This window comes from Herpailurus yagouaroundi, unplaced genomic scaffold, assembly GCF_014898765.1.
Source record: "Herpailurus yagouaroundi ecotype Mexico unplaced genomic scaffold, PumYag 140, whole genome shotgun sequence".
Lineage (NCBI taxonomy): Eukaryota > Metazoa > Chordata > Mammalia > Carnivora > Felidae > Herpailurus > Herpailurus yagouaroundi.
In genome coordinates this window covers 6,206,331-6,219,998 of record NW_024412395.1, presented here as the reverse complement: position 1 = coordinate 6,219,998, position 13,668 = coordinate 6,206,331, and the positions used below count along the sequence as shown (strand labels likewise).

At 43.1% G+C, this 13,668-nt stretch overlaps 1 protein-coding gene and 1 long non-coding RNA gene across 2 annotated transcripts in view; one reads left to right on the top strand and one right to left on the bottom strand.

Annotated features, from left to right (window-relative positions):
* Positions 1-13,668, top strand: part of CNTNAP5 (contactin associated protein family member 5) — a 777,640-nt gene that overhangs the window by 355,313 nt on the left and 408,659 nt on the right. The gene's annotated exons all lie outside the window — the stretch shown is intronic.
* LOC121030408 (uncharacterized) lies at positions 7,179-8,895 on the bottom strand. The gene is made up of 3 exons (XR_005790184.1): positions 8,618-8,895; positions 8,308-8,388; positions 7,179-7,315 (listed from the first exon to the last, which is right to left on the bottom strand). It is a non-coding gene; the product is annotated as an uncharacterized LOC121030408 (long non-coding RNA).

Sequence of the window (13,668 nt, the reverse complement as noted above, 5' to 3'; positions counted from 1 at the left end):
TCTGTATCTGTATCTGTATCTGTATCTGTATCTGTATCTGTATCTGTTTGTCTCTGTATCTATCTATCTATCTATCTATCTATCTGCATACCTATCTCTCTATCTCTCTATCATCTAATGCAAAACACCCCACAGAAACTACTTCAGCAAAGACCACCAGTGAAGAACTCCACATCACCAAATCCAGTGGTCACTTCCCTTTTCTCACCTCACTCAACCTCTCAGTAGTATTTGGTTCAGTTACCTATTTCTACCTTTTAAAAACCTGGTTTTCCCTTCTGGCTCACCAGCTACCTGTGTCAATCTCAGGGCTCTGTCTCAGAACTTCTTTCCATCTACACCCCAAGCCCATCTGAATTTACAGAGTCCCATGAATTTAAACACTGTGGATACGCTGATCGTCTTCACATCTGTATCTCCTGGCCTGACTTCTAGAATTATACAGGCAATATGCTAGGTATGTCCTCGTGAAAGTCTAAATTGAATAGAGCAGAAATACAACTCCTGATTACCATTCCCTCAAACACCTGTTCACATCTCCCCAAACTCAGTAAATGGCACCACTGTTTGTTAACCTGCTAGAGCAAAAGCCCAGAAAGCAGTCTTGAGTCCTCCTTTCCCATAACTGGCACTCCTGTGCAACTTATTTAAGTTCACAGTAGCTGCATCAGCTCTCTCCTCCAAAACGTGCCCTGAATCCACATGTTTCTGCCTTGCAGAGCTGCAGCCTCTGTCTCTTCTCCCCCAGTGTATTTAAATCACCTTCCAGCTGGAGTTCCTGCTCTATGCCCCAGTCTCCCCAAACCTATTTGGGAGGCAGTAGCCAAAGTGATTCTTATAAATATTATAGAGAATTGCATACTTCACTTAAAATAAAATTGAGACTCCTTTCCAGCAAGTAGAATTTCTTATTGGAGGTTCCTTGCCAACCTCTTCAAATTCCTTTTAGTTCTTCCAGCCCTTAGAGGCCATCTTGCTGTTCCTGGAACATGCCAGGCTTTTTCTACCACAGGGCCTTTGCACTTTCTGTTCCCTAGGCACAGAACAGCTTTTCCAGCTTTTCCAAGAATTTACAGAGTTACTTCCTTTAGCCAGTGCAATTCCAATTCTGATGCCACCTCTTTAGAGAAGTCCACTTTTCTTAAAATGTTATTTATTTATTTTGAGAGAGAGAGAAGGAGAGAACACATGTGCATGAGTGGGAGAGGGGCAGAGAGAGAGAGAGAGAGAGAGAGAGAGAGAGAGAGAATCCAAAGTAGGCTCCACTCTGTCGGCATAAAGCCCTATGTGGGGCTCAGTCTCAGGAACCATGAGATCATAGCCTGAGCAGAAATCAAGAGTCAGACACTTAACTGACTGAGCCACCCAAGTGCCCCCAGAGAAGTCCACTTTAATTGCCCTTCTAAAGTCTCCTGCCCTACTTCCTGTGTATCAGCTGTTATCCCCTGGCTATATGCTGTGCCTTTATTTTCTTCGTGGTTCCTCTCACAAAACAGAATCTTGTTTGTTTGTTTTGGTTTACTTGTTTGTTGTTTGCCTCTCCAAAGCCCTGCACCAGAATGTAAGTGCCGTGAGAGTAGGCACCTTGTCTATTAAGTCTCAGGACCTAATAGGCAGAAATAGGTATTTAGGAATGAATGGATACATATATCAGTCCAGTCTCAGCATGGGCAACCATGTAATTCACCTGAAATTACTTGCTGTTCATAACACCCATTGTAGTTTCTAGGGAACTGTTTTTCTCCCCACACCATGGGCTCATAAACCTTTTTGTCAAAAATCCATTTGAGTATGTTGCTAAAGATTGGTGGAAAACTTACAGTTCTATAATTTCTTAAGACTTAAAGTTTTAACTGTTTTGGAAATATCTGCATATTCATTCATTCATTCATTCATTCATTCACTCATTCACTCATTTATTCCTTCAGTTGACAACTTTATTGAGCAATTAAGATACATCACATACACCACGCATCATGCAAAGCCCTGAGGGATATAAGAAATAAACAAGACCTTTCTGTGAACTTTAATGAGTCCTGGAGTTTTTTTTCTTTGAAGCGCTTTTGTATGATTGCATTTCATTAATTAATTCTTCAATTGTTTCTTTGACATATGTCTCCCGACTGGACTCTCTGCTTTGAAAAGGCAGTCACTGCACCTGTCAAGTACCCCCACGCCCATCGCAATGCTGGGTTCTTGGTATTCTTTCAGTATTTGTCAAATGATTGACATTGCTGATAGTCAGAGAGGGTGTAACAAGCATGTAAATAAAAATCTGCCACAAAATATGGCGTGTGCCTCATAGGAATCCGCAAAGGGGACCCGGGGTGGGGGGAGGGGGAAGAGGACAAAGTAAGCCAGTGCTACTGTTGGTATCAGAAAGATTGCAGAGATACCAGCCACCTGAGCTAGGTCTCAGATGTTGAGTAGTGACTTGCCCGGCAGAGGGGATCTCCAGGCAGCAGGAGGGGTGAGCACAGAGGGGAAACTGGGGTAGAGCTGCGGGATTTTGCTGCTTAGTGCACAAGAGGCAAGGGCAGGAAGGTAGGAAACAGAGCCACTTGTCTCTCTCTGCTCCTGCATTTCCCTACAGTAACTTAAAAAACTTCATCTAGCCTGCAGGAAGAAAGATATTTATAGTAAGAGATAGCCTTTCCTCTTCTCTAACCTCTCCTGGGCTTCACTTCCTTCCTAATAAAGTCTAGCCTTTCCAGTTTGAAAAGCTCTCTCCTTGTTGGAGGAGTCAAAGCGGGCTGCCTTTCAGCGTCTTCCAGTCATCCCTCAACATGGCAGAGTCCGCCCCAGCTGGAGGCTCTTGTTTTGTTCCCTTTTGCTTTCTTTGAGCCTCTTTCTTCTTTCTCCAAACCCGGCTTGAAAATCCCGTGCCCTGTACACTTCTTCTGCAGACCCCAGTCACGTGATCCTCTGATTTGTCCCTCCTCTTATCTCAGCCAGCATTTCAGCAGCTGTAGTGGCCGTCTCCGTGCTTCCAGGACCTTCTGGAAAGGAGAACTGGCTCACCCTTCAAGGGCTCCTCACAGCCTTTGGCGGAGCTCAGAGTTCTCCACCCCTGTCATTTGCCATATCCCCATATTCAGCTTCCGCTGTGTGTACATGCACGGTTCCCGGCACAGACCTGGGCTTCTCTCCAGATTGCATGTTTTCATTCTTGCAGCTGCCTTTTTCTGAAAAATCCTCTTTCTCCTTCATTAGGTTTTCTCTCTTGATTGCCCTTCACCAGCCAGATCAGATATCATCTGCTTTTGAAATCTTTTTGCCTCCTAGACCTTGCCATGTGGCCCCCTTTTAGGTTTTATGTTTCAATTCTAGGTTTCATCTTGTTAAATTAAAGTTACCTGGGGCTTCCCCACCAGTCTGTCACCAATCTGTTCTATAAGGTGGAATCATGTCGTACCTCTCAGCTACCTGGGACCTAGATTGGTGTCTGACAGCTGCTGTGTATTCCGTGAATATTTAACGTGCAATTAATTTTTAGATGTAGATGCTGGCATCGTTGTTCATTTTTGAACGTGTTTATTACATTTTTAAAAATTGCAGTACTCCTTCTAATGAAGGCCTTTCCCTTACCTTTTTATTTTTATTTTTTAACATTTATTCATTTTTTTGATAGAGACAGAGCGTGAGTGGGGGAGGGGCAGAGAGAGAGAGGGAGACACAGAATCCGAAGCAGGCTCCAGGCTCTGAGCTGTCATCACAGAACCTGGCGTGGGGCTTGAACTCACGGACTGTGAGATCACGACCTGAGCTGAAGTCGGACACCTAACCCACTGAGCTACACAGGCGTCCCTCTCTTGCCTTTTGTAAGTAATGAAATTATGAGCTTATGAGAATCTTCCTTCCACATGGGTGTCTTTCATACCTTACACTTTTTCTCATTGAATAATTGAGATTATCTGTGGTTGCAGTTCCCAGATCGATTTGTGTTTGGAGCCTCCTTAAAGCTATTCTGGTATATTCTGTCTTAAAATCTCTAGAAGTAAAAGCATATCTCCATTTTCCCTAAGTATTTATGTTTTTAACATCTTTTCTTCTTGATTGTCTTCATTCTCTTTTATTAATTCCGCAGTGACCGTCTCATTTTACTGACATTCCCACTGCTTTCATGTTACCAGTGCTGTCTTTTTTGCCATGGTCATGATGAAGTTCAGAGCAGTAGATTCCCTTTGTGTGCTCAGATAGGAATGGGTGAACAAATGGCCTGTTATTAAATATGTGAACCTTCCAGCAAACCCTGCTGACGTCTTTGAGTCTTTTGTTTCCTCATCCTCAAATCACAGTGGTAATTACTTTAAAGACTACTGTGTCACCTTTGAGTTACTGTGTATAAACATAAAGCAGAGTATGTAGCAAACAGTTTGTGTTTAGTAACTGACAACTAGTACTAAAGTAGGTGTGTATCCATAGAGGAACACCCTGTATTGCCAGGACATGTTGCTTTTTGGGGAAACATTAACCAACCACATCCTCTGTCAGAGAAGGGGCCTCTCCCAGATTTAGATGCGTTCTGCTGGTGCTTCTTCTGCTGTCATGGGCTCTGGGATCTCCGCTCTCTGCCTCCTTCCGGTTCTCTCTCTCTCTCTCTCTGCCCAAGAGTAGGATCCAATGTGGTCTTCCATGGCATTCTGCCAAGACTACAATCCAAGTTCTTCTTTTCGGATTGCTTCTGCTGAATGATTTCATGAAGTGAATAATTCCCTGGTGAACCAAGAAGATAATTTTACCGTGCTGACAGCTAATCTGAACAAGTTATAACCACTTCTTGCTGTGTGTTGAGTTCGTGATGGCTATGACACATCTTCCATGTATGCATTCACACTTGCTAGATTCTCATTATGTTCTCATAAGAGTTCTTGAATACCTCCTCCATTACCATGTTTCCTCTTGTGTCACCACTGTTGTCAACTGGGGGTGCCTGGGTTTTTAAGTTTTGTGGGGATGTTTTCTCTTTCTGACCAGTTTTCAGTTTGATTAGTTTTTGGCCAAACACGTTCATGCGGTGACCCAAGTAAATAAAGGACGTGGGTCCTCCTACATCACTGAGTTGGTAGCGTAAAGATGCACACTTGAAATAAAGATGTCAGTATAGAATTGGGAAAAATAATTCATCTCCTGTAGAGATTACAAAAGAAGAAATAGGGAAATGGGGAGCATCATTCTTCGTTGTGATTAATGGCAACTCTGTCTGGGAGAGGGAGCCAGTATCTTTGCTATTGGTGGCAACTATTCCATCATTCAGTTATGATTTCCATTAGAAATGCCACTGTCATCATCAACATACCCCTTCCCCACTGTCATTTAATATGCACATTACAGTACAACACACTCCAAGCCTCGACAATCTTTCTTTCTTTCTTTCTTTCTTTCTTTCTTTCTTTCTTTCTTTCTTTTTTCTTTCTTTCTTAATACAATTTATTGTCAAACAAGCTATATACAGTGTATACACTGTGCTCTTGGCTTCAGGAATAGATTCCCGTGATTCATCGCTTACCTACAACACCCAGTGCTCATCCCAACAAATGCCCTCCTCAATGCCCATCACCCATTTTCCCCACCTCCTGACCCCCCCGACCCATCAACCCTCAATTTGTTCTCTGTACTTCAGAGTCTCTTATGGTTTGCCTCCCTCTCTGTAACTATTGTAACTATTTTGTTCCTTCCCTTCCCCCATGTCTTTAAATAGGAAGTACTCCTCCTATGTACTGTACAAGGACAGATTGAAATTTATTATTTTTTTAATGTTTATTTATTTATTTTGAGAGAGAGGGAGAGCATGAGCAAGGGAGGGACAGACAGAGGGAGAGAGAGAGAATCCCAAGTAGGCTCTGCACCGTCAGTGTAGAACCCAACATGGGACTCCATCCTAGGACTGTCAGATCACAGCCTGAGCCAAAATCTAGAGTGGGACACATGACTCCCGAGGTGCCCTTCCGACTGACTGAAATATATAAAGATGAAGTGTCTTTTAGATAAGTGATTTTCATCCTGAGCCAAATATCTCTTCTGAGCTCTAAAACTACATATGCTTTTGCCTGATTGATATCTCAATTTCATTATGTCATAAATAGCTCAAATTTCACATGTCTCAAAGGGAACTCTTAAAATCAACCCTCCAACCACATTCAGTTTCTTCTGCTTGTGGACCTCCTCATCTCAGTAGACAATACCAGGTGCCCAAATCAGCCGTGGGAAACTTTCTTTCAATCTGCCCTCTCCCTTATTTCCCATAGCAAATCCATCAACAAGTTCTATCGGTATGACTTCCCAATCCATCCGCAATATGCCCATTTCTTTTCATCCTCACAGTCACCAGCCTCATTTATTTACTTCTTGTATCACCTGGATTTTTAATTCAGCAACCCACTTTCACTCTTTTTCTTTTTGTCTTTTTCTTCTTTTCTATTATCTTCACTACAGTCAGCAGGATTGTCATAGAATACAGAGTTGAGCCCCTTCCTGCTGCACACTTTTCACTAGCTTCTGCTTGCATGTAACACAACCAAAGCCCTGTGCACCCTGTGCATGAAGAACAGGTACCAGGGGACCTGGCCTTCACCTGCCTCACTGGCTTCACCGCTCTGTGGTGTCCCTCCCTACCTGGGCTCAAGCTCTAGTGACTTCTGTTCTGTGGTCTCTCATGCCATGCTACCTCCTTCCTATCTCAGGGCCCTTGAATGGGCTGATCACTCTGTCTGGAGGGCTCCCCCTCCGCACCGCCTCTGCCTTCTTTAGGTCAACTCTTTTTTTTTTTTTTTTAATTTTTATTTATTTTTGAGAGAGAGAGAGAGAGAGAGAGAGCGAGCATGAGTGGGGGAGGGGCAGAGAGAGAAGGAGACACTGAATCTGAAGCAGGCTCCAGGCTCTGAGTTGTCAGCACAGAGCCCCACACAGGGCTTGAACCCACGAACCATGAGATCATAACCTGAGCTCAAGTCAGATGCTTAACCGACTGAGCCACCCAAGTGCCCCTTTAGCTCAACTCTTCAATTATCTCAGCGTTATTATAACTTTCTCAGAGAGGTGCCAATTGATTCTCAATTCAAATAAAGTTACCCTTCCATTTTTTTTTTTTATCTTAACACATACCATTCTTTTATTTCAAAACATCGATCTCTGCCTCAGTCTGTTTGGGTTGTTATAACAGAAAACCATAGACTGGGTAGCTTATAAACAGCAGACATTTATTTCTCACAGTTTTGGAGGTTGGAAAGTCCAAGATCAAGACACAGCAAATTTGGTGTCTGGGGAGGGCTCACTTCCTGTTTCATAGATTTCCATCTTCTCACGGTGTTCTTACCTGGCAGAAGGGACAAGGGAACTCGGTGAGTCTCTTTCATAGGAACATTAATCCCATTGATCTTGTCTCCTTTCCCAAAGCCCACCTCCAAATACCATCACACTGGGGAGTAGGTTTCAGCATACGAATTTTTGGGAGATACAACATTCAGCATATAGAATGAATACATGTACACACACACACACACACACACACACACAGTAAGAGAGAAATAAAGATAGATCAATATAGATATCTAGTAGCTATTTAAATGTGTATTTCATTGTGAGCTACCTATCTCACTATTTCAGGCTCTATAACATCAAGGAGCGTATCTACTTTCATACCTAGTTCATAGCGCAAAAAGAGGCTCATTTCAATTAATAGCTATTAAATTTGTTGAATGAACAACTTCCTCAAAGTGGCACAGCCAGTGGCCTTCTGAGACAGGCTTTGAACCCAGTTCTGTACTGTTCCTATATCCGTGGGCTTTTTACTATGTGTCTGAAAGCATTTAGTCGTATGACATGGGAAAATCTTACTGGAAAGCATTCTGTTCAGCCTTCTGATACCCATATTATTGGTTTATTCCCAAAGCCCATGTGAGCAACCTTCAGTTCCTGAGCATAGGAAGGTGTCCAGGAACAGAGTGTGGCTACTGCCCAGTCCAGTAGCTCCTTACCTCTTTGTCCCTTACCTGCATTCTCAAACCTACCTCTCCATGAAAATCACCTGGGGGATATTCTGTTTCTAAATACTAAGTCATAATCACTGGGTAGAGAGCCCAGCATAAGCATTTTTTTTTTTTTCTGTTCCTAGGTGGTGGTCATATGGAGCCAGAGTTTAAAACCGTTTCCTCAAGCTCCTCTCCTAGCTATGAGAGTCATTTCATTCTTAGTTTACACTGTCTACGTTTTCATGTCTGTGATTGCAAATCTTAAGGATTTTAAATGAAATGTAAACACTGTTATAGGCCGTATATAGTCACGTTAACACGCGGGCATACTCACCACCACCAGAGATGCAAAGCGAGCTTTCTCACCTACTGGTTGTATAATCCTGGACAATCTCGGGTCTTCTGTGGATGCAGCTTCCTTTTTAGGGAAAACACAGGTAATAATGGTGCTTGTTTCACATAGGCAAATTGGTTGAAACAGCGTTTGGCATAAGATAAGCCTTGAGAAAGGGTTAGCTCTGATCATCATTATCTTCGGCTGTTATTTAAGCTGGTCACCACACTTCTCCCCATTTTTCTTTTCCCAGCTTATTCAGGACCACATTTCACCTGCACCTCAAAGGAAGAAGGTGAACTTTTTTACATACCAGTTCCTGGAAGGTTCCAACACCTTCATCAGGCCCATCTGGAGACTTTAGGTTAAGGGGACTTCTGTCTGGGGCTTCTATTTGAGTTCCTTTCACTATGGGAAGCTAATTCTAAAAAGTATTCTAAATTCTGATAAGGCATCATGGTCTGCCACACTTCCCAATCTCATTAAAACTTACAACCGTGTTAGTATACCTTAAGTTGCCTCCTTTCCACACAGAAAAAGACTTTGCCCCTACTTGGTTAATTATTGCCAAGCGGTGACGTCCAAACTTGATCAGCCTCAGAGCTGAAGTCACATTCTCTTTCCCCAAATAAATCTCTTTGTCATCCCAGCTTCAGCTGCCTTCTTTGTTGTTCCCATCATCTGGGGCCATTTGTCATACATGGTAGAGGCTGCAAAACTGTAAATTTCATCTCTGGCATGTTCAGGTCCATATCACAGGGGACTTTAAGAGGCTAGGTGTGTAGCTATTTAAACCCTATAGGAGCAGAGGACATGATGACAGCAGTCAGGCCTCAGGGCTTGGAGACCCCAGTGTGAGCTTTGAATCCTGCTTTGGAAATCATAGATAGCATTTTATAGCCAGAAATACCTCCACAGTCACTCATTGCAATTTCTTCAGTCTATTGATGAGGAAATCAGGGCCCAGAAGGGTCTTAAAATTGAGTTAGTCAACTTCTTCCCTTCCCTTTTTTTTTTCTCTTTTTTTCTCATAGTTCACAGAAGAATAACAAAAAAAGAAACTCTTCTATGAAGAGACAAATATACATGTACATGTGCAGTGAGAACATATTAACTAAAAAACACTGTGGTATTCTCTCATAGGTCAGCATTTCTGATGAATCTGAAATAACAGTTATTATTGATTGAGGTTCTTAAAACTACTTCAGTAGGCAACACACATGACTCACTAGTCCCCTCTCTGCTAGGCTTTGGAGATATAGAAATATATAGGACAATATGAACTCAGGAGTTTTAGTAGCTTTAAAAAAAAAAAAAAAGCAGACACAGAGCGCCTGCGTGGCTCAGTCGGTTAAGCATCTGACTTCAGCACAGGTCGTGATCTCTGGTTCATGGCGTTCGAGCCCCACGTCAGGCTCTGTGCTGACAGCTCAGAGCCTGGAGCCTGCTTTGGATTCTCTCTCTCTCTCTCTCTCTCTCTCTCTCTCTCTCTCTTCCTCTCCTCCTCCTCTCCTGCTCATGCTCTCTCTCTCTCTCTCTCTCAAAAATAAAACATTAGTATTAAAAAACCAAAATAAATAAAAAAGGCTGACAGATTCTTATAAACGTGGGGTTAAGGAAGCGAGGTGTTTTGTAAGGCCAGAAAAGGAGGGGAAATCCACAGCTAACCATTTTTCCTGATGAATTGATGTTTGTCTGCCTGCTCTGTACTTTGACTGACTGTATGGCTCTGATTCCTGTGACCCTTATGCTAATGGGTATGATTTTAAAGGAGCCTTAGGAGGCAAAATGGACTGACAGTTAGATCAGCCACTTTCCGCAGCCATGGGCTTCCTCACAAAGGCCAAGGCCTTGCCCCCTATAGTTTGTGTTACATTTACTCTCTGTTGAAATGGTCACTGGAGTGACTTCTTCACTGATGGTACTCAGCTAGAATCATTAACAAGAGGTATTCAGTTTCTCCCACCAAATGAAACCATGGTCAATCTTTTTTAAGACAAAAATACCAGGGCCCCTGGGCGGCTCAGTCAGTTTGGCGTCCGACTCTTGGCTGCGGCTCAGGGCACAATCTCATGGTTTCATGAGTGTGAGCCCCGCCTCAGGCTCGGTGCCGGTGGTGTGGAGACTGCTTGGGATTCTCTCTCTCTCTCTCTCTCTCTCTGCCCCTATCCCACTCACACTGTCCCTGTCTCTCAAAAATAAACTGTAAAAAAATAAAAGAAAAAGAAAAAAAATACCCATTAGTTTTATGGTGGGAAATTACAGCTGTTTTCTCCAATGTTGACCCTCCTACTTAAATGACGTTCATTGTTCGAACTCCCTTTCATGGGGAACGTTTGTGCGTTGCAGCTGAAGGTTATTGGCGATCTGGAAGGCAAGCAGACAGTTCATAACTGTGTTATGTTATTTGCACACCAAAGGCTGCCTGCTCAGGACTGGGCTTTGCCTTGATGCCTCCTTCTGGGGACTTGTGAATAAGATTTGTGAAACAGTACCCCTTTAACAAAACCTTCTGTTAACCTGTCGCGCCTTAGTGGCTGTCACCTGCCACTTCCCGTGGTCTTCCCTGTACCTTTTTCCTTGGGGTGACCCAGTCCTGGGCCATACTGTTGTGACAACAGTTTAGTTGTCCAACGCTCCCCTTCCATCCCACATATGTCTACTTGGGCTGAAAGTTAAACAGACTGTAATTATGCTTCCCTTTATCACCTCCTACTCCACCAGAGTGATACATTTGCTGGGTGTTCGTGTCACTGTGTCTGTGTCCCCGGATGGAACGACCCATGTCTCAATCATCTGCATCTCATAGCTCAGCATAGTGACCAAAAAGAGTACAAAATAGGCCCAAGATCTGCCAGTGGACTTAAGAATAAACAGCCAAAGCATCTCTACTGTTTATAGAATTCCTTAAAGTGAGTACATTATTTGGGTATAATTCTTCGTAGCTCTTGAACAGTCCAGTTGAGCTACAAACTTCAAGTGTGTTCAGAGATGTCTATATGTGTAAGATATCCAAAAATCCCTGGGCGTTTTAAGAAGGCAAGTCTGACTGTCAGAGCTAAAAATTCTATCTGCTAAAGTTAGGGTTGAAATTCAAAGTTTTTTGTTTGTTTGTTTTTGTTTTTTTTTTGGTACTCTGGCTGTTTTTTATGTTTTCTTCTTGAGATCCATTCTGTGCTTTCCCTGCTGTCTATCGTACATAGAAATGTCAGAAGTTCTGTGAGGAAAGCGCTTCTTAGGGATTGTCAGTGCTAACTTTGGAAACTGACATTGCTTTCATAGTTCATCTGAGGTTATCATTAGCTTCTGATAAGGCCTGGCAAAGTCGGGATTGGTAGAGGATCTGTGTAAGTGCAAGCCGACTGTGGAAACCTTTGTGCTTTGCGGATTGCTAGCCAAAGCCCCCAAGTCCTCGGTGCAAGCATATGGTCTGAATAATAATCATTTTTCTTATATAATGTATCATAAGATAAGCTTCAACCTGTGATTGTATTGAAAATCATGTTTGCTGTGAACAGCCAAAGAGTCTGAGTGGGACTAATTGTCTCAGGGTGAATCGATGGTGTCTCCTGTCAGCTTTGAGCTTGGGCTTCTGTGTCTATGAGAAAACAGACTCTGTGTCCTGGGCCCACACCAGCATCCTTCTCAGCTCACTTGGGGATTTGAGCTTGGAATCTTTAATTCAGTGGAGCCCTTTTTTTAGCTGGTTTGTTGACAAGCTACCAACATCCATCAAATATGCCAGAGTATGCCTCCAGAACTCTGTCTTTCTCAGAAAACAAGCTCTGACAGCTGGGTCAGCAATTATGGGCCCAGTGGGAAATCGGCCAGTGCTGGCATTTCTCAGTACCGCTGGGATGGAGGGGAGTATGTGCTGGTTTTATCTTGACCTAAAAGGACAGCTTTGTGGGTGGGCTATAGGACCTACCTGCCCATATCCTGCACCTTTTTGGGTCCCCACATGGGCTCTCCTTCATATTCTGGAGAAACCTGCCAATGTATAACCACCTTAACGGGCCACAAATTGAATAGAATTAAATTCACAGTAACGAGATCCTAAAAATTGATTTTGAGAGAGAGGAAGATTGTCCACTCTGGGAACTAAATATCTAACAGCTGTCTTCTCTGCAAGAAGAAATTGGGGAACGCCGCTGGGGAGGGGCGGGACGGGTAGCCAGGACTGGAATGTGGGCTGACCAAACAATACAGTGGAGTTTATCACTGTCTTCCTGTGCTGAACATGGGTGCTCACATGTGTTGAGGGAGGTCAACAAATTTTGAATATAAGAATGTCTTACTGAAGTGAGACCACAGAAATATACTAAGAAAGGGGGTTTGAGCTTAGTGGAGATAGTGAGGGTGGGGAAGGCATTCCACGTCTACCCTAAAAAAAGCCTCTCAGAAGTTTGTGTGGTTTCCCTGGTCCTCTTAGGAACAGCACTGCTCTGAGCGAAAAAAGAAGTACAACAGAGTGGGGACACCAGGAAAATTCATATCAGCTTTTAAGGAAAAGAAAACTTCCTATTTAACATTATCTTCCTTTTCAAGTTTATTTATTTATTTTGAGAGAGAGAGAAAGAGAGAGTAGGGGAGGGGCAGAGAGAGAGAGAGGGGAGGGAGAATCCCACACACCATGAGATCAATCCCAGTGTGGGGCTAGATCCCACACACCATGAGATCATTACCGGAGCCAAAATCAAGAGTTGGACGCTTACCCACCCTGAGCCAGCCGGGAGTCCCATCCTTATCTCCCTTTTAAATTGGCATCTCCTTTCTTGTATTCACATTCCCACACACATACATACTCTCTAGAGCATGATTCATTCTCCTTGTACAAAGTCATGTACATTCTCCTTGGGCATGAGATGTAAGTTTTGTTGTATCTTCACACCCACCCATTTTTTCAGAGGAAACATTGATGGTTTCCGGGTCACACAACTTATTACCATGTGTATGCCTTTGGGCAAGGTACATAATCTTTCTGTGCTTTGGCTTCCCCATGTTACACATAGGGAAAAATATGGACGTTGCAGCGCTGTTGAGAACGTTAAATCAGGCAATATGTCCTAATTTGCTCCTTTTTTTCCCCTAGAGAATGGATTACTTCATCCACAGTAAGAAATTTCTATGGGTGGCTTAGAGAGGCTGTGATAAAGGACACAAAAGATATATTTAGTTTTGTCAGTTATTTTCTTGGTGCTCTTAAAACTATATTCTGAGGTGATTACATACTTTTCCACCTGCCAGTAGGGGCCTATCTCTACCCATTAAGCACCTTGCAACACACTTCATTTTCCTTCACTTCCCTTCCCTTTCCTTCTCTTCTCTTCTCTTCTCTTCTCTTCTCTTCTCTTCTCTTCTCTT